Raw genomic sequence first — 24,962 nt, forward strand, 5'->3', positions numbered from 1 at the left:
TAATAACTACTAAAGAAGAACAAGAAGAGAAGCTGATAGGATAAATAACAACAAAGAAGATTGATAAAGTAAATTAAATACAAAAAATAAATTTATAATGATGTGGGAATCAAATCAATCTGTTCAGCAAATAACCATTTGAATTAAATTTGAACGTCTGAGGTTCCAATGATTCCAAATCAATCTCATTCAATTCAAGAGGAATGAAACCTTTTGATATGAGTGCAGAGAATGATCAGAATTATGAAACATGTTGTACAGTGTACACACTTTTTAATGAGGGTTTTGTTCGTAAAATTCTTGTTGTTCGTGTTTATTAAAGCTTGCCTTCCACCTTAAGGAGATGTTGCATTATTGTTGTGTTATATTTTAGCAACTGAATTATTATTGTTATTTATTTGTAATTTATAGTAACTCCTCTTTTCTCGCTTTTCAGGTAAGTGAGGCTTTCTGCTCATCAGATTGTACATCTGTGAGTGACATGGAGTTCTTGATGGAACCCTCCTAAAATATCGTTGATAAGTATAGTATGATGAATCGAGATTTGTTTAGCAAATTAACAATAACAAATTATTATTATTATTATTATTATTATTATTATTATTATTATTATTATTATTATTATTATTATTATTATTATTGACTTTATTTACCAAGTTATTCTATATGGTAACCAGATTTATCCAACGGATCTGGATGTAATTCATTTCTATCATTACAGGTATTTTCATTCTACTTTCACAACCTTTCAGTCGCAAATGACAATTAATATTTAAAAAAAATCAAATGATACGAATAAAAACATAAAACTTGATGAAGTCTGAATTCTTTAAATGCCCCATAATAATTTTGGGTCACTCTTGACCTTTGTTTGTGATGCGAATCTTTTCCATAAATGTTTCGTGTTTCTTGCTCTTGCGTTCGTGTAACTCGCAATGCCCCTAAATTAAGAGCATTGGAACAGCCTCTCCGAGAGAAAGGAATTTGAGAGTAGTGAAGTCGTCACCAGAATCAGACAAATCCCTGAATCGTAATGATCGTCCTTATTGTAGCGCAATTTTGCTGAATAGCTCGTCACGAAATGTCGCTCGCGGGGAGTCTACCTTAGCGGATGTGCTGCAGGTGCCTGATCGGTCATTCCACCTTGGAGGTTGAAAAGCTTCTTGGCATGAAAAATAAGCGATTCTCGCAAAGGAAAAGGGAGACGGATGTCCATATGGAAGCAGCAGGGAGGGCCACAGTATTTGGCATAAGATGGCATAAATTGACGTTACAAATTGAATTTGTTTCTGATGGAAATTTAGTAGATTCCTCATTACAACTGACAAGGTTCTTAAGTTTTAAAAAGGGTGTTCACCCGCCCTTTTATTTGTGTAAGTTATCTGCTATGATTAATTTATGTGTGAGTGCTTATTCTTTCAGTTGGTGACTCAGCCTCCTCTAGGGGGTTAGTTCCGTCAGTGCACCTCATGCGGTGCACTGTAGGCATTCCTTCAGGTTCTTTGCCGCGTCCCTTCGGCCCCTGGAAGCAACCCCTTTCATTTCTGCTACTGTACCTTTGTTCATATTCTCTTTATTCCATCTTACTTTCCACTCTCTCCTAACAGCTGATTCATAGTGCAACTGCGAGGTTTTCTTCCTGTTACACCATTCAAACCTCTATACTGTCAATTTCTATTTCAGCGCTGAGTAACCTCATATGTCCCAGCACTTGTCCTAAATTCCCTATTCTGTTTTATTCAGTCACTCTTCCTTGTTATAGGCGTTGCAGTAGAAGCTAACATTCTTTCAGTGCTTTGAGCCTTACATTGTCCACCTCAAATATTTTTGACAGTTTCGGATCCAAGTGAGCCGTTAAAATTGATCGGTATTTTGACTTTGCCAAAATTTAATGTTAAACACAGATTAACATTGACACTGTTGGTTTTAAGGGGAAGGCAACTGTACTGCTTCTTAATCGTTCAGGGATCGAATGCGTGTTTACTTAGTTGTGAGCTGAACGTGGAACTATTTGCACTGCTATGCCAGAAAGAGAGAGAGGGAGAGAGAAAGAGAATAGTGATTATGTTCCAGTTAATTTATGGAAATACGACAGTATTTAAATGAGCTAACAATAAGAAATATTATTTCAAATTCTTGAAATAAGGAATCTCCTAGATGTCATGAATAAATTTCAAGAAATGAAAATTATTTGGACGATATCTGATTCTGTCGGCGGTAAAGTTAATGATGGATGCATGAAAAGGAAACATACTGAGGTATGTTCCCAGCGCTGCCGGCTAAAGAAATATCACAAAATATCAGAGGCAGATTGCTGTTTTTTCCCAGGTTAAAAACCAAGCTGGATTGGTAAATAATTAAATACCTCACTGTGAGGCGGCTTATTAAGTACCGAGTTAGTTTTAGCAGTGAGCTGTAGTCCAAACTCTTATAATAAATCCCCACCCTTAATGTCACGGCATTAGCTCTTTTATCGATGCACAAAAGTGACGGTAATATGAAAGCCCTTAAGTCCCTTCCTTTCGGACATTACGTACCATCCAGAATTAGGGTCCAGGGTACCATCATTCTACAGACTTATAGGTTACTAGAGTTACTCACGAAAAAATTATGCATAGATGGCCACATCGTTTATTATATAAATAAAATTGCTGATTTATACGGTTTTCAGAGTTCAGTAACCAGATGTTTGGTGACATCGATTCAGGTGAAGGGGAAATTCCGTTACATCTCTCTCTCTCTCTCTCTCTCTCTCTCTCTCTCTCTCTCTCTCTCTCTCTCTCTCTCTCTCTCTCTCACGAAGCACAAAGTAGAGGGAAATTAACTGTCATCATTGGAATACAATTCACGTACCATTGTTCCCAAGGGGATGTTATGAAGCGCCTTCAGGTATTAATGACGCTCATTATACGGTTGAATACGTTAATTATTCCTGAGAATTTGGCTTGTGTATATTTAATCACAATAATTCTTATCTGAGGTTTCAACGGAGGAAGGAAATCTTCAAAAAGGGATGTTATCCGTCGCCTTTTTTACTTGTATATTATGATCATATACAGAACATATATGCCTATGTATATATATATATATATATATATATATATATATATATATATATATATATATATATATATATATATATATATATATATATATATAAATAAACACAGGCATTTATATATATGTATGCATGCCAGTGTGTTTGTTTTTATCTGCGAACAGAGTTACATTTTGTTTTACTCAGGCCATTTAGAAAATGCCGTTTCTTGAATGGGTCCAATAGCGGTTTTTCTTATTTTGTATTTACAGGCTTATTCTCAGGGTCTCCTGCAGTTACTGGCGTTGCAATAATTCCAGACCCAGGCTGGAAATGTATAAAAGCACAAAACACTAGCGCAGAAAGTAATTTTTTTTTTCTGTGCGGTTCTCTATAAAATGAAAATAAAGTATCACGTAACCAGCCACGGAAAAAATAAAGATAAAGTTTTCTAGTAGAATGTTGGAAATTGGAGAAATCCTTTTCGAAAATACAGCACTGTAGAGATGCGCTCTGTTCCATTTCCACTTAAATGTTTTCAAGTACCATACATATCCTTTTAATGGAGATTTTATATATATATATATAAAAAAAAAAATATATATATATATATATATATATATATATATATATATATGTGTGTGTGTGTGTGTGTGTGTGTGTGTGTGTACAGATGTAAACTCGCCAACAAAAGTTAAGTAACAATTTTCTTAAATCATCAGACATCTGGCGACTCCAGCAAGAGAGCGGAGCTTCAGAGTCATCATTTCTGTTCTTTGCTAGATTGCCATTAACTTTAGACCATAAAGATTCTACAAACATTTCATAATCAGTGGTACTTAAATGCAGTAACAACTTCTCATTATTCATTCAAGTAGTTTTCCTAACGACAGTTTAGAGTAGAACATGAATCATCCTTCTTTAAAACCTTCCCTTAAACCTTAGCCATAATTAATGTTATGACACAAAACGAAATAAAAGTCATGTGCCATTGGAAGCATGATCTTAAATATTGAGAGAAAATGTTTTAAGATTTGGGCAATCTCCACGGGGAAATCGTTTGTAACAATGTAGGAATGAGAGAGAGAGAGAGAGAGAGAGAGAGAGAGAGAGAGAGAGAGAGAGAAAATCGTAGTATTGGTGGTGGACTCGTGTCGGGAAAAGGGGTGGAGAGTGGCGAGTCGGTGCACAGATTCCTGAGATGCCAGGTAATAAGGCTGCCAAATCGCACTTTACCATACTACAGTAAATTTGAAGTGATCATGTTATTCAAATTAATTCTCTAAGAAATTCATACCTTTGTCTAGATTTGATTCTACAGTTGATGTAATATTCAGATTGTAAAAATGTGGAAATATTGAATAATAGGCTATGGTCACTTTACTTTCTTGAAATAGCCTCTACTTATGGAAATCGGCAAAACATTCCTGAAAAAAGCTGTGTAAAGTAAAAATATTCATTACCATAAATAACTTCAGATCTACTATACGGTCCATAAAATTTTTATACTGTGCAAAAAATTTAATGTATTGTGGGATCTTTTAGTTTGGTGATAAGTAATGCAGCAGTGTTAGCCACGTAAGCTACTCCGAACTGCTTGTAATGGGAGCAGATGCAGAAATTCTTCAAAGTGACAGGCTACTTTGCCCTTGATTAAGGTTTCCTTTTTATGACAGCAGCTTTGCAAACAGCTAGGATTCGATCCATGTCAACGTCAGCATCATCAAAATGTGACAGTCGATACATTAGTTAATGCCAAAGTCACATATAACCCGGTGCCTGGCTGGTGTGCCCAATTTCTAGGCATCAGCCGGCGTGTACAGGTTGGAGAAAAGTCGGCTGATAAGGGTGATATCCTAGTCACAATGAAATCCTGATGTGTTTACAACTACAGTAGGTCCCAGCGTATTTCTCGGCACTTTTGGCTAAGGGCCTACAGGTCACCTGAAAGCTGCTGGCTCATTTTTGGGCATCATGCAGGAAGCAAGTTCATTTTAACGTGGAGTTAAAATCAGTTCCAACGTCGGACATCTGAATGTCATTGCCTACAAATTGGCTGATGTCTTGCTGATGTCCGACTGGGTATCTGACACATCGGCCGGCTGCTGGCCGTTTTCTGGTTAATTTCCAGCAGGGCACTGAGAAGTCGTCTAGGCATCAGGCAAGGGCCCACCACGTGTCGGGCTGATGCCAGTACAGTTCCTTTCAGATATATGGACAGATTTACTTGACCCAAATTTGACCCGGCTCCTGATCAATGGGTCAGATGCCTGGCTGGTCATCGGCGGGACATTATCCGATCTGTAGGCGATGACATTCAGGTGCCCGACATCGGAACTGATTTGAACCAGGCGCCCACCCGATGCCCAAAAACGACCTGGCAACCGGCAGGTGACATGTAGGCCCACGGCCGAAAGTTCCAAGAAATTTGCCGGGACCTAATCGTAAACCCATTGGGGCTTAATTGTGACTGGGGTATAACATCCAGAGACTTGTGTTTTCCGCTCAAGGTTCTTAGGTTCTTCACATCACAGAGAACGCTGTTGTGGATATAACTAGATTTGTTCAACCTACCTTAGTCATCACAACATTTACTGCCATTGACTCCAGGTCACCTTCAACGCTTTGAAATGCAAACATAAATTTGTAGAAACTAGATCAGTTACCATTACCACTTATGACGATAAAATAATAGTCCTGTTCATAAATGAAAACGAGTAATTATTGTCATCGTGATACGTAGTACCACAACCACCAATCCTCACCATGTCTCCAGATCTCTTTGAACAAATCCATCTGAGAAATTCAAATGACTTCGAACATAACGGTGTTATTAAGTTTCTAAACGTCTTTCTTTACAGATTTAATTTATATGATATAATTTGCATTGAATAATCATGTTTTAGAGTAAATTTAGCAACATTATGCGTATTCAGTAGAAAAATGGGAAATTCGATGAACAAAACATAATGAAAACTATTAGCTTCAGTTGCCGAGGAACTGTACGTGTCTAAGTTCCCTAGTTGTTTGACTGAAGTTACACGAATGTAACAAGTGATATGATGCGGTACAATGATTAAAGTGGGATTGATTGGCTTATCACGGCGTGTAAGGTATGTCTGGATGATGGAAAAGTTTCAAAGGAATTAACAAGTTCTTTTGTTCTAGGGTACAATTGACAGCGGTGACAGTAAAAATTATGGCCGCATAACAGTTAAAGATCTTAATTAGATGACTTATTGGATTACTACTGAAAAAACGCTTATAAGATAATCCTGGAACCCCTCGCCAGATAATGTTTACCAGTCTTCGAAGCTCAAGTGGATGGACTAGGAATCTGCCCTCTCTCTCTCTCTCTCTCTCTCTCTCTCTCTCTCTCTCTCTCTCTCTCTCTCTCTCTCTCTCTCTCTCTCTCTCGGAAATGCTTTGGACCTCCTCCAATAAGTGCATTAAGATAAACACGAATAAAGGATTATGATAAAGGGAAGAAAAGGCTTTTGGGTAAAATGGGGGAGCAATGGGAGTATACAACGGGAAACGTATTGCAGTACATACAAAGGAAGCAAGGTGGTTAGCGTATGTAGTGAGGAAGTTAAAAAACGAGTGGAACTGAGAGAACATTAGTGAAATGGAAGGGAAATGGAACTTACTCGTGAAAAATGACTACGGCAATCAAAAGTGTGAAAGACAACTTGAAATGTTTATCTTTCAGCGGGAAAGACGAGCATGACTGAAGTGATGAAATTTTAGCAATCATGGCCTGTATACACTTTTAGCTGCCGACAGATGATGTGCGATTTAATATTTGTTTAAAGAGAATATACGAAAGTCACTCCGTTCGTGGTGAGGTTTTAAAGCCGTTGTATGTGTTATATTTTAAATTCGTTTTAACATAGAGCCATTCATGTAGGTGCTAGTGTTGTTACATAACATTAACCATTTCGGATTTTAGGCTTTGCTTTAATCTGAGTGACAGATGCTACCAAAAACAATTTTATTATATTACTCTTGACCTTGAAAATAATTATTTTGGACCTACAACCGGAGTGATCTTTTTTTAAATACCAGAAAATCATGTTATCTCGAAAATTTTCTTTTATCGAGCATTTACTTAAGTTGTTACTTTAAAATAATATTGAATATTCTTATTCTGTACCAAGAACTATTTCTGCATACCTTTTCCACTGAAATCCTTGGAATCCGGAAGAAATGAATGAAAACATTTTCCTACCCAGGTAGCATTCGCAGTTCGAACCCCACTGGTTAGACTGAAGTTAATGGTTTGTGTTTTGAACTTAAAGCCATATATAGAAAATGTGAATGATGCCTGGAGGGTATATGGTATTTGAAATAGAATTTCGTATTTTAGTTTGTGAGAGGAAGAGTAGATGGTGATTAGGGCCTCAGGAGATGACCGAAAGAAAAGGAGTAGTTCTATGTCATTTGGGTTGAAGATTGAGTCACACACACACACATTTGGGTATATATATATATATATATATATATATTGAAAGGGAGTCATGTACACACACTAAGCGATGTCACAGGGCACATCGAGGCTACGGCACCCCACTGCCAAATCAAAGTCCTTCAAAGAAGGCATCGTTAACTTACCCCATATAATAATGGGAAAAATGCACGTTAAAAACGAAGAAGATATATATATATATATATATATATATATATATATATATATATATATATATATATATATATATATATATATATATAAACTTGAAATGGTGGTCTGATGAGCTGGATAAACACTTAAGGTAAAGAATGAAAAGAGAAGGTTTTAGGTAAAATAAAAAAAAAAGGAAAGTCTTTTAGATTAAGAGGCGTTGAGAGAAAGAATAACGAGAGAAAGAGAATATTAGAAGAACAATAGACAAAGAACGAAACTGCAGTAGTGCAAGAAGGACGGACGTAATTGGCCATTGCGAAAGGAGGATTTGCAAATAGAGTTCTGGAGAAGAAGCGAAACGAGAAAAGATAAGGAGCGAGGAAATTCCTTTGTACACCCGGGGAGCAGATTGCCTAAGAGAATCACAGCCGAGGTTTTCCTCGCGTCCTTTTTCTGGGTGAAAGAAGCTTCCTTTTTCCCGTCCTTATCTGTTTCTTTCTCCTCTTCCCTCTCTCCCTCATACTTCGAAATATGCGTCATATCAGTCCTTGGTTCTGCCGAGTCTTTATACACGTTGACGTGAATCACCTGCTCCTTCCATCCCGAGTTTGGTTATCTTGGCGTCTTCTCCTCAAGGACGGGAGGCGTTTGTTCGTGTGTGTTGCGCTGAGTTCTTTCCTATATGGATTTTTTCCCCTTCAATTATCTCTGTGTTTTCCTCAGTTTATAGCCCGTGTTTGTTGTTGTAACTCTAATATAAACTATTTCAAAGTATAGGTAACCATTTGTTTTTTTTTTTTTATAAAACAGTGATAAAAAATGTATTTTTTCATGCTTAAATATAATAATAAAATAATTATTACGGGGGATAATTAGAGCCATTAAAATGAAAATGTTATCCTTTGAGCACCAGGAGAGTTGGAAGACCCAAACATATATGGATGAGAACTATAAGACGTGAGGCTGGAGATGAACGGAGATTTGTGAAAGTGAATGCAAGGAACGATGAGTGGCGGAATTTTGCCGGTCCCCTTTTCATGGCACGGCGTTCGAGGCGATGATGATGATGATGATGATGAAAATGAGAATGGAGTAGTCTGACTTTTCCGATATCGAATGACAGCTGGAAACGTCTCTCTGATAGCATTCAGGTTCAGTTTGCGAAGCTCATGTAGTGGCTAGTTTATCAGAGAAAATAAAGATGTGCGTCGTTGTGTGGTCATCTCTTCAGCATTTTGGAGTTCCTGAATGGGAGAAAGCAACCATGCCCCAATTTTCTCTCTTGTGGGGGGGGGCGGTTTATACGTCGGTGTTGCAAATTTAATTTAAGATAGTTTTGTGAACAGAATATCGATTGGCGTTATGCAACAAGAACTCCACATATCCCAGGCAGACGAGAGAGAGAGAGAGAGAGAGAGAGAGAGAGAGAGAGAGAGAGAGAGAGAGAGAGAGAGAGAGAGAACACCTCATCTCCGACACACGTGACTGGCAGAAACCGCCAAGGGTTCATTCAAGTCGAAAGTTTCATCTCCGCTCACACGTGTGTCCAGTCAAAGAGAGCGCCGTCGGGCGAATTCAGTCCCATTTAGAATGAACTACGTTAGGGAATATCGAGGAAGAAATATCATTCAGACGTTCTCAACAAACGCTGCTTCCTCACGACTGAAACGTTCTACTTCAATTTCCACATACGGTTCATTTCGGTTTGGTGCCGGGGTGAGTCTTTCTTTGTACGCAAATAGTGCAATTCGGTGAATTCAAACCTAAAAGTTGGCATTTGCAAAGAAAGGTTTGTTTGATTTTTGTATACTCTCTAGTAACTCTTGCTTATTTTGGAATTACTCTTTCTTTTAATTTCTGCTAGCGCACTGTTTTTGGAATTACTCTTGCTTATTTTGGAATTACTCTTTCTTTTAATTTCTACTAGCGCACTGTCTGGTCAGATTGTTTAACCTACCTATGAAGTTTTATGCGCTGTTTATTCTGTTACCTTTTCATCTTTTACATACTCGTATCAGTGCAAATTAGATATGGAGTATCGATGTGAAGCAATGACGGAAGATATTTCTGAGACTCACATATCCTTTGTTACTTGCTGGAGCTGCAAATTACATTACCCGAAAGAGGCTTTGAAACGCCCAGTGATGCTGTATCATTTGAGATCATCTTCTGGAAAGTACTGAGAGTCCAGATTCAGGTGGGATGATGAACCTTTGTTTAGAGGAGAAAATATGTACGGAAGCATTGATATTAAATGTTAGGCCTTTGAATGATCAGTTGTTACCATGAGGGTAAACTGTACTGCTTAGACATTGCAGCCACAGGAAGTGTTGGTGTTTTGGCAACCGTTCTCCAAGCCACGAGACCCCTTATTGAGGGTTGTGGACCCCTTGGTTGATGAAATGCCGTCAAAAAAGCTGATGAGCTTTTTCTCGTGAGGTCAACAACAGGATTCTATGAAATAAACCGCAGCTTCATGTAATATTAAAGAAACTAAAATGATAATAGTAGTAACAGTAGTAGGAAATCCATAAGAATAGTAATAAAAAAACAGCAGATTCCGATTTCGGCATCACTGTCTTCCTGTTTCCAGACTGATGGAATCCGTCATTTACTTTGTTTTTCTGCGCTCTTTGGAATGCAGTTGGTGTCTTATGGCTAGTCACGTGTCATATGGTGAAGTCTGCAATTTAAGGTCTAATCTTTGTATTACGGTTTCATCTACCTTCGGTATCACATTTAGAACCGGCTTCAACCTTGTTATGACATCAGAGGCAACTTCGGAGACCTCGTCAGTTACTGTGCTTCATTATCAATGACCATTTTGCTAAACGGTCGTGTGTACCTGACAACAACGTATTCTAATGTAGAAGACACAATTCGTAGGACATAACAAAACATCAAACATGAATACGCTGTAGATCCCTTAGTTTGATAGATCAAGATGATCCGGCCCAAAAAACCTGAAGTTTATTATTATTATTATTATTATTATTATTATTATTATTATTTATTATTATTATTATTATTAATAATGTATAAAAATGACATTAATCCTATACCAAATTTTACATGAAAAGTTATATTTTTGGCCTGGTTGCTCATTACATGCAAAAAGCGCTTTAAACCCAATGCATGGTTTCATTTTTCGTTAAGAAGGTAAAGTGTAGCATGAGGAACCTTAGACTGTTCCCAATCTTTTACACACACCTGCTACATTCTTTGCTTCAGTTAATGTGTCTTACCTCCTTTCTTATCTTATCATCTATAACAAGGGTGCACAACTGGCGGCCCTCAAAGAAGAATCTGGCGGTCCTCGAATTTATCACAGAATACACTAAATATCCCACTCTACCGAAAAAGAAAATAAGAAAGAAATAAATAAGTTGAAGCAGAATATGGCGATCTAGTGTTTTCAGTTGTTTAAGCAGGGAGAATACACTGCAAAGATTTATCAATCCTCTGGATGAAATTGATATATTCCTTAATGAAAAGAATGAGACAGTACCAGACCTTGAAACTGTTGACTGGCTTTGTGATTTGTCATTTCTTGTGGATCTCACAAATCATTTACATAAATTGAATCATAAACTTCATGGGAATAACCAACTTATTTCTCAGCTAGCCAAATATGTGATAGCTTTTGAACAAAAACTAAAATTATTTCAGTCACAGATAGCTAAAGAAGAGTTAGGAAACTTTCCAAACTACAAACTTACGTGTGAGAAACACAAAGTATGCAATAGACATGAATACTATGCAACAAAATTAGGAAAACTTTTGGAGGCCTTTGAGAGCCGATTTGAGGACCTCAAGAAAGAAGTCAATGATTTGATGTTGTTCAGCAACCCCTTTTCTGTATCTCCTGATGTTGTGGAATTCGAACAACACTTGAACTGATTGACCTTCAGAATAATGACAGCCTTCGTACCAAGTATAATGAAGGGCACTTGCTCAACTTTTATAATTGTTTGGCCAAAGATCAATTTCCAAGTTTGAGAAACGAAGATGCTATTTATGCAAGCTTATTTGGTTCTACCTACATATGTGAACAAACATTTAGTCTGCTAAACCAGAACAAATCAAGTATTCGCAGCAGGCTAAGTGATCAAAATTTGCACTCTGTTTTAAGACTGCCAACCACAAATTTCCACCCTGACATAGAAAAGGTTGTGCATGAATCTAACTGTCAAAACTCTCATTAAAACAAAACAGGTGAGCAACTGTGTTTTCTTATCCTGAAACATCTGCAAACTATTTATTATATTTTATGTAAAATCTAGTGGCCTTCGATTAGATATATGTTTGATGATGTGGCCCGAGTAGCCCAAAAGGTTGTCCACCCCTATTCTAGATTATTCGTTCAGAATGGTGTGATATCTGAAAGAATATATCTAGATATTGCATACTAGAAGACCATTGTCCAGAATGCTTATGACAATTATCCTGTACAAGATGTTCATCAAGGGACATAGCATACTAGAAGAAACTGTTCTTCCTTCTGCAAGCCCATCTTCTTGTCCACAGATTATTCCCTCAGAAATATGGAATGGTGGGATATCTGAAAGAATAGATCTAGATATTGCCGTGTGACAAATGGTTCTAATTCTGAAGGAATAGAACTAGATATTGGACCATTGTCCGTGTGACAAATGTCTTGTACAAGATGTTCATCAGAAGAAACTCTTCTTCCTTCTGGATTATTCCTTCAGAATGGTGGGATATCAAAGAATAGATCTAGATATTGGACCATTGTCCGCATGACAAATATCCTGTACAAGATGTTCATCAACATATCATACTAGGAAATACTAGAAGAAACTATTCTTCCTTCTGCAAGCCCATCTTCTAGATTATTCCATTGTTCAGAATGGTGGATGTTCATCAAGGGACATAGCATACTAGAAGAAACTGTTCTTCCTTCTGCAGCCCATCTGAAAGAAAATATCTAGATATTGGGACCATTGTCCGCATGACAAATATCCTGTACAAGATGTTCATCAAGGACATAGCATACTAGAAGAAACTGTTTCTTCTGCAGCACAAATGTCTTTTACAAGATGTTCATCAAGGGACATAGCATACTAGAAGAAACTATTCTTCCTTCTGAAACAAATATCCTGTACAAGATGTTCATCAAGGGACATAGCATACTAGAAGAAACTCTTCTTCCTTCTGCAAGCCCATCTTCTAGATTATTCGTTCAGAATGGTGGGATATCTGAAAGAATAGATCTAGATATTGGACCATTGTTCGCGTGACAAATTATTGTTCATCAAGGGACATAGCATACTAGAAGAAACTATTCTTCCTTCTGCCAAGCCCATCTTTCTAGATTATTCGTTCAAATGGAATAGATCTGGATGTTCATCATATCTTCTAGATTATTCTTTCAGAATGGTGGGATATCTGAAAGAATAGATCTAGATATTGGACCATTGTCCACAAAACAAGATATCCTGTACAAGATGTTCATCAAGGGAATGGTTGGATATCTGAAAGAATACTAGAAGAAACTGTTCTTATCCTGTCAAGATGTTCAAGCTGTTCTTCCTTCTGCAAGCCCATCTTCTGGATTATTCGTTCAGAATGGTTGGGATATCTGAAAGAATATATCTAGATATTGGACCATTGTCCGATATTGGACATGACAAATATCCTGTACAAGATGTTCATCAAGGGACATAGCATACTAGACGAAACTGTTCTTCCTTCTGCAAGCCCATCTTCTAGATTATTCCTTCAGAATGGTGGGATTTCTGAAAGAATAGATCTAGATATTGGACCATTGTCTGCGTGACAAATATCCTGTACAAGATGTTCATCAAGGGACATAGCATACCAGAAGAAACTATTCTTCCTTCTGCAAGCCCATCTTCTAGATTATTCGTTCAGAATGGTGGGATATCTGAAAGAATATATCTAGATATTGGACCATTGTCCGCGTGACAAATATCCTGTACAAGATGTTCATCAAGGGACATAGCATACTAGAAGAAACTATTCTTCCTTCTGCAAGCCCATCTTTAGATTATTTGTCCGAATGGTTGGATATCTGAAAGAATTGCTTGTGTTGTATCCTGTACAAGATGTTCATCAAGGGACATAGGTGTCTTTCAGAAATGTCAGAAAATATGAGATGTTCAATGAAAAAAGCCCATCTTCTAGTTATTCAGTAGAAAGAATTCTACTTATAAAAAATTCAGAATGGTGGGATACCTGTAAAAAATACCTGTGGACAGCGACTGTACATTTCAGCTCAGCTGACCAAAGAACGCAGCCTACTTTCTCATCTAGTGAAGCCATGGGGGAACGGCAGTTCTGAAAAAGATGTCATTTTTAAGTTTCAGAAACTGTGAAAAATATTTGATAAAACAAATAACAAATAAAACTTCAGAAGAACAGAAAAACTAGACACATCAAGCTTTCTTATCCTTTTTACAGATCAATTCTGTCATGTAGACCAAAGAACGCAGCCTACTTTCTCATCTAGTGAAGCCATTTCTGAAAAAGAGGTCACAAATAACAAATAAAACTTCAAAGAACTACAAAGTATTTTAAATTGCTCCATGACTTGTGGACACCCTCTATATATATATATATATATATATATATATATATATATATATATATATATATATATATATATATATATGTGTGTGTGTGTGTGTGTATGTATGTATATTATATATGTGTGTGTGTTTGTTTGTTTATGTATGTATGTATGCGTCCTCCGTGACCTGGGCGGGATTTTGCAGCTTGTCTTACCGTTCCAGCAGCATCCAGTATATATATCTGCCGTCGCACGATGCGGCAAAGTCGTGACAAAAGTCGCGGTCGTCATACGAGAGTCTGTGACTTGAGAATGTTTCGGATTTGGGAAGCGAGAGAGCGACAGTTATTGAAAATTCTGCGAAGAAAGAAAATCTCTCCCTTTTATGTGTGACGGGTTGAGGATGTGAGCTGAACGGTATCACATTGCAGAGGATCTCTCTCTTTTTTTTCTCTCTCTCTCTCTATTTTTTTCTATTTTCACGTCCCCCCTTTTTGTTTTGTATCATTTTTCGTCATAGCCAGTGAATTTGCCATTTTTTCGAAAATAGAGACGGAAATATTGTATACAGTCCGACTGTTTTACTTTTGTGTGTGTTGAGATATTTTTTTTTTTTTGTATTATTTTTCCCCTTTAGATTTTTATTTGATAAAAAAAATTCCAATGGCACTGGTATGTGACAAATATATATCGCGTTAGATTAGAAAAAAAAAAAGTTTTACATATTTACATGAATAGAATATATTTTTTATAAGGGAAAGAAGACTTGATTTCATAGGGGAGGTATTCTAGAAAATTGTGTATATACTTTATGCACAACTTTCAAAATAGTTCCTAATAGTCATGTATATAAAGTAATGCCAGTCATTTATTAAAACTGACCAACGAACTATGAGAGGTTTCTGTTGTCTCAGTTTCTCTCCACTTGTGGGTTTTCTTTTGAGTTCGTACACTGTTCAGGGTTTCCATTTTTCCCCAAGTCATATCTCGATCTCTTTTCCTTAGTCTTTTTCAACTGAGCCCATCTTTTCTTTCTTCGTTCCATATGCTTTGATTCTCTCTCTCTCTCTCTCTCTCTCTCTCTCTCTCTCTCTCTCTCTCTCTCTCTATATATATATATATATCTCTCTCTCTGTATGATCTATATATATATATATATAATATATATATATATATATATATATATATATATATATATATATATATATATATATATATATATATATATATATATATATATATATGTGTGTGTGTGTGTGTGTGTGTATACACACAAACACATATACACTCACCTATACATACTCACATACATATACAACTTTTGCAGTGTAAAACACCCCCATTTCCAAGAGTAACACTTTAACCATCAAGAACAATTATGGCCATACAGAAGATTGATTATTCCTATTGATGATTATTCCATCATGGGGTGTGATGTGACGCAGTATGGTACGCTTTGTCTCATATATGTGTCCATGCTTTCTTCCACTCACGTAATCTTTTTCACAGCGGTTGAAGAAAATCGTGTTTGTCCATAAATCCTTGTATTGAATGAAAGGGGGAAACACCAAGAACAAGTTGGAGGATTATACACCTCCTCCTTAAACCTGGACTTGGAGCAAATCACCCGTTAGACCTGCCAAAACGCTTGTTACTCTTTTTCTTTATGGGTGCCCTCATTAACGACGGTATTAAATCAGTTCTTATTGTGGTCTTAATGGGACAGCGGTCATGTTTTGAAGTAAACACTGTCAATCTCTGTTATTCTTTCACACGTACCATATATACAGTATATATATATATATATATATATATATATATATATATATATATATATATATATATATATATATATATATATATATATAATACACATGTGTGCATGTACATACATGTATATATACACATATACATGCATATATGAATATATATGTATCAATATATACATATACTGTATAATGCATACATATATATGTATCACTATATACACGTACATACATACATACACACACATATGTGTGTATACATGTGCGTGTTGTTTGTAAGTCACATCTTCATAATGTAGCTATGTAATTCAGTACATGTTCATACAGTCGATGGAGGAATTTTAATCGTGTTTCATCATTTATAACCCTCAAACTGTTATGCATAATGAAAAAAAAATAGTTAACATACAAACATTAAAGTTAATTATGCTAAGCTTTATTTATTAATCTGTGAACGACCTAAATGTTACAAAGACCTTCATTGCAATAGTTCCATGGAATTTATTTTTTAGTCTTTCGATTTACTGATAAAAAAGCAAAAGCTTTTTCTAGTATCAGAAGTAATTTAAAAACTGGAATCCTTTATGTTTTGAGAAAATCGGGGAGGGTCCATCTTTATATTTTGACAGTCTTGAAACATCCATCCTTATAGTTTGACAAACCCTGGAAAATCCAGTTGTGTATCTTGACAACGTCTTGAAACGTCCATCTTTATATTTTGACAAAGCCTGGAAGACCCATTTTTACATTTTGACAAAGTCTGGAAAATCCATTTTTATATTTTGAAGGTCTTGAAACATACATCTTTATATTTTGACAAAGCCTGGAAGACACATTTTTACATTTTGACAGAGTCTGGAAAACACATTTTTATATTTTGACAAAGTTTTGAAAATCCATTCTTATGTTTTGACAAAGTCTGGAAACATCCATCTTAATATTTTGACAGACTTGAAAAATCCATCTTCACACATTGGCAAAGCCTAGAAAACCCATTTTTATGTTTTGACAGTCTTGAAACATCCACCTGTATATTTTGACAAAACCTGGAGAACCCATTTTTATATTTTGGCAAAGGCTTGAAACATTCATCTTTATATTTTGACAATCTTGAAACATCCATCTTTATATTTTGACAGCTTTGCAACATCCATTTTTATATGTTGAAAAAGCCTGGGAAACCCATCCATCTCTATATTTAGACAGTCTTGCAACATCCATCTTTAAGACAGTCTAGAAACCTCCATCTTTATATTATGAGTCTTGCAACGTCCATGTTTATACTCATATTTTGACAAAGCCTGAAAACCCATCTTTATATTTTGACAGTCATGAAAACCCATCCTTATATTTTGACAAAGTCAAGGAAACCCATTTTTATATTCTGAAAGTCTTGAAACATCCATTTGCATATTTTGACAAAGCCTGAAAAACACATTTTTGTATTTTGACAAAGTCTTGAAACATCTACCTTTATACTTCGACTGACTTTACAATCGTGCATTTCAAGTTCCATCTAAATAATCGCCACCCCTGCATCAAGTCTATACGGCTTTTCTTTTTATCTTATTTAATAAAGTTATCTTTCATGGTATCCGTTTATGACGCCAGAAATAAAGGTCATATTATTTTCTTCCTTAATGCTAAACTTCTTGCATTGCCATTCTGCTTGTGTGCTTCCGATTCGCGAGGCTCTGGTTCTGCCTTTGCCCTAAATGAGTTCTGTGTTTACCTGAAAGGGAGGGTCGTAGTTGACATAGCGCTAGATATTAGATTTCAATTCATCACTACTGCTAGACAAGGAGTGTAGTAATTGCCGTGAAGTTCCTGTCTGACTGTGACAAATTATCTGCAAAGGGCTGCTTTGGATAATGTTGGACCGGGAATTGAATCCGGGTATTTATTGAGATTTATTGGGATTGTAGATTAAACTAGCGTTTTTTTTCTTATTTGTTTATCAGTGCATCATTGTTGTCTTTGTACAGTACCATTACAGTTCCTCATTGGATGGGTTGGTATCGTTCTCGGCTAGCACTCTGCTGGGCCCGCGTTCGAGTCTCCTGCCGGCCAATGAAGAATTAGAGGAATTTATTTCTGGTGATATGATAGAAATTCATTTATCGGTGTTATGTGGTTCGGATTCCACAATAAGCTGTAGGTCCCATTGCTAGGTAACCAGTTGGTTCTTAGCCATGTAAAATAAATCTAATCCTTCGGGCCAGCCCTAGGAGAGCTGTTAATCAGCTCAGTGGTCTGGTTAAACTAAGGTATACTCAACTTTTATTTTACAGTACCATTACAATGGTTTCAACGGTTGTAATTCCTGATATTGTTAATATTAATTACTGTATGTAGCCTGTACTGTTGTCTTTTTTATAGTTCTTTTGTTATAGCAAAGTTTGTTCTCTTTATTGTAATAACGGAACCACCGCTGCTCAAGAATTATGCCATATTTCAAAAGTTGATTCAAGTATATCATCGCGACGGAATTCCGGAGATATTTTTGATCAGTCCTGCGGTGAAATGTAATTTTGTATCGCTGATAATCGACAACGGAGAGTTGTTGGTGGTAGGGCTTCATATGGGCATGAAATGACCATATCCGGTGCTTCTCGGCTAGTGTCCTGGGGCCTCTTTTGAGTTCAGCCTTGAACGTCAAATTGGATATTGGCCTTAAATTTAGACATCACATTTTTAGGCGATGCAGATCGTGGTGAAATGTTTTGCTCCACCCAGATTTGAAATGGAGTGGCTTTTTCCTGTATACAGATCAGTAGCTGATCAGTACGTCATCAGATTCAAGACTGTGTTGAATCTGATATTGCGTCGTGCTCCCACCCTTTAATTAACGGAATACGAGTGCAGTTGTACGTAACCATTTTGTATTTTTGACATTACTCAGTATTATTTTTTACTTTAAACCTTTTTAATGCAAAATGTAGAAAACACAAACATTTGCTTTTGACAAAAAGATAATTGTTAATCATAAGACTTCATGCAAACACACGCGCTTACACCTACACACACACACAAAGTATGTATATTATATATATATATATATATATATATATATATATATATATATATATATATATATATATATATATATGTGTGTGTGTAATATATACATGAGTAATGTATACATTACATATAATGTGTGTGTGTTTTTGTATCTTTTGTATCTTTATGATTTCACCGCAGAACAGCTGTTGAAGTAATGGTTCCCTTTGCCTCCTCAGTTCTAAGCATGACTCAGACTACTGTAAATTGCTGATCTATTTTTCTTTTATTTATTTTTGACACCTCTAAAATCACTTACAGTGCCTATCTATGTAGCGTTAGTGTGTGGTTTATTTTTTCTCAGTGTTATCATATTCTGCTGAACTGCCACAGTTCTCGCATTGCTTAGTACCAGAGATCTTCATTCCTTTTTCAGTAAAATTAAATATGGGCGGGAGGTCCTTGATTTCCTTGGCTATATAGCCGCGGAGCAATTTACCAGGACGTATTATGATGAGGGTACTTGAGCTGTGATATTGCCTTGAAGAACCATGATGCTGCTTTATCTTAAACTTCCTGACTTTAATATCGATGTTTTTCTATTAATTCTCCAACTTTTGACAGTATAAACGATTGTAGTTGGGTAGTCTCAGATGCAGAATAAAGGCGGAACAAATGCTCTCCTCAAAAGCATTTTGTCCAGGTAGAGACAGTGCATAATGGAACTTTGCAGTATTGCAGGTTTTGATGGGATTTTCGAAAACTCTGGTTATCTGACATTGCGTTTTCTTTTCCTCTTTCCCTCATTTTATGTGGTACAAAGGGATACGACAATTAGGCTGTCATTTCAGTTGAATTCTTTCGAAGCGAGGATGGTACCATTTTTACCTGAGGCTTCTCAATGTTCAGGCCAACTTTTATAAAAACCGTGCCTCTAACCCTCGGCCATTTTGTGTGCGTGAGGGAACTGTTTGTTATTTTTGCTCAGTATCTCCACAGTTAACTCGAGCATTGTTTTCTCTATCGAGTTTTCTCTCACCAATGCGTACAAAACTGTAAATTCCCATTACAAATACGTTTAAACTTTGGTAACATTCGTACTTTTCAGGCCTTGCATGTGTTAAGCACTTACACAAAATATGCACAGACACAAACTCTCTCTCTCACACACACACACACACACACACACACATATATATATATATATATATATATATATATATATATATATATTTAGATATAGATATAGATAGATAGATAGACAGACAGATGTTTAGTATACGCATCAAAATGAATAAAATCCGCTCTATCCGACGCGTTGGCGATGAAGGAAAAATATAGTTTTTAGATGCCACTGAAATAGCATGTAAAATGGTATATTTTCTCACATTTTTCTGTCTGTCGGATATAAAGCTCAGTCGAGCGAAACTCGCTTGGGAAATCTTTGTATCAACAACTGAGACACACACCGCAGAGAGAGAGAGAGAGAGAGAGAGAGAGAGAGAGAGAGAGAGGGGAGATTTTAGAAGAGAAAAATGAGAGGCACCAGAGGTTGCTAAGGACCTGGGATGTTGAGTTGAAGATGAATTCCTAGAGATTCAGTGAAACGAAGTTGTGGGTGGAGGGTGGTTGTAGCCTTTAAGGATGTTGATGATTACGAGACATCTGTTGAAAATGCTTTTGATTCTCTAGAGTCGAGATAAAAAGGGAACACGTAACAAGGAGATGAAAACCCAGAAAAATTCCTTCAAAATCATCTGGGCGGTCTAGGACTTTCTTGTGTGTGATACGGATGAACTCTCTCTCTCTCTCTCTCTCGCTCTCTCTCTCTCCATACATACAAAATGATAATTTCAAATTACAAATAGATTTAAGGATAAGTCAACCTTCTTATTTACCAGTTTGTGTTCGTGCGTAATACACTTCATGAAATATACAAAGTATGTTTATATATCTTTAAATATTAAGATAAACAAGTTTTCCATCGCCTTGCTCGTTTATTAAATGATATGCAAATAGCATCTAACGGGCTTAACTTTCTCACATTTTTATGCCGTATTTTGAACTCAATTTAATTCTACAATATATGGATATGTATTCATACATGCTGTTTATGCATTAGCAAAATGTAAAGACTTAAGCATGCGCACTTATAATCGATGTTTAAGGTTGAATAACATTCGCAACATATGTTAGAAACCAGTTCCATTTTAGAATTCTACTAAAACGAATGATTATCATAATATAGATATCAGTGATGACATCGCCAGTAAGTTATGTTAACACAACCACATTCTTTGGAAGCTTGAATTTCAAGTCAGTGGCACCTATGGGCTTGTTCCATATTAATAGGGTTCATCTTCTGAATAATAATAATAATGTTGTAGACCTCTCAGAAATATTCCTTTCCCAGGAAATTACTTAGGTTCAGAGAAGAATTAGCCTTTTCTCTGTCACACTCTCGGATACTTTGCTAGTTCTCTAGCATCGTTGTGACTTGTTTTCGTTCGCATGAGACCCTTCCAAACCATTTTGTCTTCCACCCTCGTAATTCAGCCGTCATATGTACAGTTTACAGTTTGCCTCTTTTTCCGGTTCCTCTCCACCGAAGGCGCTCTGTGAGACCCGCAAACTTATTTGTTATAAACACAGCAGTGCAGAAACACGAGATTTATACGGCGTACTTCATATGCACTGTCAGGTCCACGCTGTCATAACACTCAGGGAATAAGGAAGTCAGCAATTTTTTCTTGAATAGCTTGATTTTTTTCAGTTCTTCTAATATCAAGTGGGAGCATATTATACAGTGGTGGGGCCCAAATTTAATGGCTCTAAAACCAACAATCGGAGTGCGTCGTGGCCCATAACCTGAAACCATCTGTAGCTAATCTTGTGTGGACTCCATCCATTGGCTGCATTATGCACAGCAAGTCTTTCCAATATTATGGACATCCAGTCTTTCCATCGTCTTCTGGGCTCTCCTTGCTGCTCTTGGCGCAAGAGCCTGTGCTAGTCTAGTGCAATGTTGCCGTAATCCAAAATAGCAACAGCAACGACGTCCGCTTTATATTTCATTATCAACGGAAACCGCTGTCCATGGCAATCTCTGAAATTTTACGAAACAGGAAATAAAAGTTATCATACTGTGGCTATGAGCCCTGATTATTGCTTCATGCAGACAAATTTTGTCATAGGAATCTGGGCACGTAACAAGAGTCCAAGTTTGGTTATTCCATTTCTGTGCTCTGTCATATGATTTTCAGGATACAAAGTTGTATGAGAGCGTGGAATATTGAAATTTTTGTATTTCCCGTCTCAATGTTTGTATAAATGCTAAGGATGGTAGAAGGCCAATAAAATTTTGTTAGTTGATTTTAACTTGAGTAAATCTTGCCATAAAACACATTCAATCGGTTATTTTTTTTATTTGTTCATGTCGACGTCCGAGTCGTCTAACGAGTAGAATTAATTAGGCTTTTATTTTACATGTTTTATTTGATTTGGAAAGATTAGAATGCCGGGCTTATCACAAATGCATATTCCATTACGCTGAAATGATCATCTGATAAAGTCTTTTAATGACATCGCCAGCAAGTTTATTTTTTCATTGAAGGCAATATTGATGGTGCTTCGGTTGACAGTGAACCCTTTGTTCTCCCTCTCCGCTTTAGTTTCTTCTTTTCTAATGCTTGCTTCGACAGAGAAACTGTCAAAGAACTTATTATTATTATTATTATTATTATTATTGTATCCTGTGTATCTGCTTGGACCCTTCATGCAGGAAACGAACAGTGAAAGCGTTCCGTTGAAAAATGTGATGCATAATCATATTTTATTTTCATCTCCCTTTGAAACAAAGCGACCCGTTTCCCCGACGCAAATTACATTTCAGTTTTGGCTTAGTACTTTGTAACCACGGAAGTTCTCTCGTTTCTTGTTCAAAAATGACCGTTCCAAAATTGATATGCGTTTTTCGTTTCAGGAATGAGTCACACTATACAAGAATTATCTAAACACAAGCGGTCAGCAAGATTCTGATGAAGCCGGAAGTTTTGCATAACCAATATTGCAAATCCAATAAGAGAATTCAGTCGGAGCATAAATTGGAGTGAGACCTCAGTTTTTTTTTTTTCTCAGAATCACTATCCATTCCGTACAAAAGATTCTTGAATAAGCCACCATCAGTCAAACCTACAACATGAACAGAAAGCAAGGCTTCAGTGATGAGATTATTCTGATTATTCTAATTTTTTTGTGTGTGTGTGTGTGATTTATCCCCCCAAATCGCCATAAAACACTAAGGTGCGCCTAATGAAAACTAATCCAGTCTTCTTAACTTCCCTTCATCACGGGATCAGCTTATAAGCTCCCCAAAATAGTCATTCCCACCGGTATGTAGCACTGAAATATTTAATTTTACCCACTTTCTTCAACATTTACCAGAGGACTGGGGTATATTTATATCTGAAATGTGCTTTTTACTCATTTCATTTGCTTTATAAGTTATAATATTTATTTCAGGCTGTTAGAGGTCAGCCAGAATACACACACACACACACACACACACACACACACACACACACATATATATATATATATATATATATATATATATATATATATATATATATACACATATATATATGTTTTATCCGTATTTTATAACCTATTTTCACTTAATAGGCCTATATGCCCACATATCGTCGGGGTTTAAAAGTTTCTTGAACGTCCCACCTAAAGAATAACAATTCCTTGCGTATCTAGTGCGAGTAGGAATCATAGGTAAAGTGTGTGTAATGTCATATTGATCTTTTCATGATATGACGTTTGACGTCTGTGGAAGCGTTCTTTATTTGCTGATGAGAATGTCACGTTTGTATTTATTTTTTCGCGTCTTCATACAGAAGACAGGTGAAAATCTAGCGCTCGTAGTAATAATTCTCATCATGGTATTGAAACTGATTCCGAGTTAAATAATGAAGTCGCGACTTTGAAGTCTTTAATCAGCTGTAAAAGAAGAAGAAAAAGATATTTCCAGCTCCCTTTAATCTCCAGGAGGAAAGGTTATAAGCCTCTGTCAGGCGACAGATTCTCTGGAACATTTCACCTGCACATTACGGTTGATTGTAATCGTTAGTGGAAAGTGATCTGCCTTCAATTACTTTGGCCAGAGAGGAGTGATTACCCCCCGAATTTCGTGATTAAGAAGACTGGCCACTTGGAATAGGTTGCGATTGCTTGATGGCGTGATGTCCACTGTTCTTCAGTTCGCACTTAGACAAGGAGCTGATGTTTTCGACACATCAAGGCGTACCCAGAGACAAGGAGCTGATGTTTTCGACACATCAAGGCGTACCCAGAGACAAGGAGCAGACGTTTTTGACACATCAGGGTGTACCCAGAGACAAGGAGCTGATGTTTTCGACACATCAAGGCTTACCCAGAGACAAGGAGCAGATGTTTTCGACACATCAGGGCGTACCCAGAGACAAGGAGCTGATGTTTTCGACACATCAAGGCGTACCCAGAGACAAGGAGCAGATATTTTCGACACATCAAGGTGTACCCGGAGACAAGGAGCAGATGTTTTCGACACGTCAAGGCGTACCCAGAGACAAGGAGCAGACGTTTTCGACACATCAAGGTGTACCCAGAGACAAGGAGCTGATGTTTTCGACACATCAAGGCGTACCCAGAGACAAGGAGCTGATGTTTTCGACACGTCAAGGCGTACCCAATTCACCAGTTGTATTATGCACCAAGAAACAAAAACCGATCATTTGTCATCATGTGAAGAACACCTGGGAAGAGAGGAAGCTTTCCTATTTTTTATGTCTGTTTACGCACACAGCAAACGCATGCACGCACGCACGCACACATCATTTTCTAATATATATATATATATATATATATATATATATATATATATATATATATATATATATATATATATATATGTATATATATATGTATTATATATGT

At 36.7% G+C, this 24,962-nt stretch overlaps 1 protein-coding gene across 1 annotated transcript in view; it reads left to right on the top strand.

Annotated features, from left to right (window-relative positions):
* Positions 1-24,962, top strand: part of LOC136854648 (DE-cadherin-like) — a 434,643-nt gene that overhangs the window by 248,241 nt on the left and 161,440 nt on the right. The gene's annotated exons all lie outside the window — the stretch shown is intronic.

Source organism: Macrobrachium rosenbergii, chromosome 29 (genome assembly GCF_040412425.1).
Source record: "Macrobrachium rosenbergii isolate ZJJX-2024 chromosome 29, ASM4041242v1, whole genome shotgun sequence".
In the NCBI taxonomy this organism is placed as follows: Eukaryota; Metazoa; Arthropoda; class Malacostraca; order Decapoda; family Palaemonidae; genus Macrobrachium; species Macrobrachium rosenbergii.